Source organism: Castor canadensis, chromosome 1 (genome assembly GCF_047511655.1).
Source record: "Castor canadensis chromosome 1, mCasCan1.hap1v2, whole genome shotgun sequence".
In the NCBI taxonomy this organism is placed as follows: domain Eukaryota; kingdom Metazoa; phylum Chordata; class Mammalia; order Rodentia; family Castoridae; genus Castor; species Castor canadensis.
Window position 1 is genome coordinate 33,044,024 of NC_133386.1, and position 2,855 is coordinate 33,046,878.

Consider the following 2,855-nt stretch of genomic DNA (forward strand, 5'->3'; position numbering starts at 1 on the left):
AGAAATATCTGTGCAAAAAGGATAGATCTGATGTTTTTAAATCTAAAGCAAATTACAACTTTAAATATAACTATCTTACAGATAAAAAACTGCATGGATCTTTTTGATCCATGAGGGTCTTACTTGTGGTCAGGTAACTCAACAGGTGAGTAGACATTCACATTATAATCAATTATCCCCACAATAGTGCAAAAACAATGTTCACCACTGTACTCCATGACCCCTAGACATGGTAGACACATTTAAAAATAGTGGCAGTACTAAATTTCTATGTCATCCAAATATTTGTTCATTCCATAAAAAGAAAGATATAAATAATTATTGACTGCCTTCTGTATACCATCAAACATACTATAATGTCTAGAAAAGAATCCCTACTCAAAAGGAATACAGAAGAAATGACAGATAAATATGCAGTAAAATATAATATGACACAATTCAGGTAGGAAAATGCACAAATTACAATGAGACAAAAGAAAAGGGGCATTTAGTACAACCTGGGGCTTCAGAAAATAATTACTGGAAGATCTGTCCCATTGGCTGAACAATAAGAAGGCAGGAATTTGAAAATAAAGAAAAATGAATAGGCATTTCTAGAGAAGAAAATATCCTGATTTAAGTAAAAAAGGCAAGAAATATTAAGATATATGCCCAGAGATATAGCCAGCTCAATACTGTTTAAGCAGAAAGCATAAGGGCAAGAGTAAATAAAAATGAGGCTAGACTTAAGATAGGTGGGGTGAGACAATGAATAGAGTCACAAAATTCAAATTTGGAAGCTATTATAGTGTCCACATGAGAGATGCCAAACTAGGGCTGAGATAACCAAAGTGGAGAGACAGAGATGATTATGTAAATATTCATCATTTGTTCACTTCTCAGATGTGTACCAAACTATAGGCCTTACACTAACCTCAGTGTTTATAAAGCAAGTCCCTTCCTTTCTGGCACTTGAAGTCAAGTAAGTGACACACATAGGAAGCAAACTTGAAGACCATAGTAAGGAGACATTTCCATATGTGCATATAATGTGCTTTGATCATAGTTCTGAGTGTGTCTGTGAGGCTATTTCAGAAGAGATTAGCATTTGAATCAGTAGACTGTGTAAACATTGCCCTGACCAGCATGGGTGGGCAGCATCCAGTCAGTGAAGGGCCAACTAGAACAAAAGGCCAAGGAGAGGCAAATCTTTCCTCTTCTGGAGCTGGGACTTCCATCTTCTCCCACGTGTGTAGGCTGGTCCCAGACCATGAGGTCACAGCAGCTGGCAAGTTCTATGCATGCAATAACATTTTTTCTGCTCTGAAAAAATTTTTCCAAAACATAATTTTTCTTATTTTAGTTCAAGCTCTTTTCAAGGATGGTATTCAGATCTTTTGAGCCGCGGAATTTACTTGACATATGCAATAGATCATTTGTCTTCTTGAGTTTAATTTTTCTGATAATTTCCTCAAGAAATGAGAAATAATTTCAAAGGGGGAAGAAAACACATTACATTGATACAAACTCCAGAACATGCTTCATAATTTGAAAAAATCTAATAAAACTTTATATTTATGATAAAGAAGCTAGTTCCAAATGTAATTATGCTTTAATATTACAGAAATTGATATAACCATGCAAAAACATAAAATGTCAAGAGTTTTCCTCACATACATTTTAAATTCAAAATTATTTTTAATTATGCATATTTTGGGATACAATGTAACAATTTGATACATGTGTACAATAATGTAATGGTTAAATCAGGACTATTAACATTTCTGTCTTCTTAAACATTTTTCATTTCTTTATATTGAGAATCTTTGAACTTCTCTCTTCTAGGTCTTATCAAAATACGCACTAAATTGTAAGCCATAGTCGTTCTACTGTGCTGTAGAACACAAATACTTATTCCTCTTGTTAATTGTATTTTAGTGCTTACTATCTACCTCCCTTTATTCCTCCTCCCCCTGTCCTTTCTGGCCTCTAGCAACCACTATTCTATAAAGTCTATGTTTTAAGTTTCCACATATGGCCTCACATTTCTTCCTTTCTTTTTATTTTATCTTTTTTACATTTACTCTCATGTGTATACATTGTGTGGGCTACCTCCCAACTCCTCCTGCCCCTGGCCCCTTCCTCCACCACTTCCAGGCAGAACCTGTTCTGCCCTCTCGTTCTCTAATTTTGTTAAAGAGAAAACATAGGAGATAATAAGAAAGACATAGCATTTTTGCTAGTTGGAGATAAAGATAGCTATACAGAGAGATTCCTAGCATTGCTTCCATCCACATGTGTATTGCAACCCACATTGATTCATCTCTACCAGACCTCCTCACTACTTCCCAGACATCTTCCCATAGTGGCCTCTGCCAGTGTAAGATTACTATATTTGCTCCTCTACAGTGAGCACATCAACCATATTCAAGTTTTAGGTTTCCTTCCCTTTCCCAAATCCTCCCGTCCACGTTCTCCCCTTAGTGTGTGACCCATGTCCAATAATATTACTGCATTTGTTTGGGGTCTATAATCCACATATGAGGGAGAACATGTGATTTTTGGCCTTCTGAGCCTGGCAAACTTCACTTAAAATGATGTTCTCCAGTTCCATCCATTTACTTGTGAATAACAAAATTTCATTCTTTTTTGTGGCTGAATAAAATTCCATTGTGTATAAATACCACATTTTCTTAATCCGTTTATCAGTAGTGGAGCATCTTGGCTGTTTCCATAACTTGGCTATTGTGAATAATGCTGCAATAAACATGGGTGTGCAAGAGCCTTTGGAATAACGTGAGCCACATTTCTTCAGGTATATTCCTAGGAGGGATTGTATGGCAGATCTATGTTTACTTTTTTAAGAAGCCTCTATA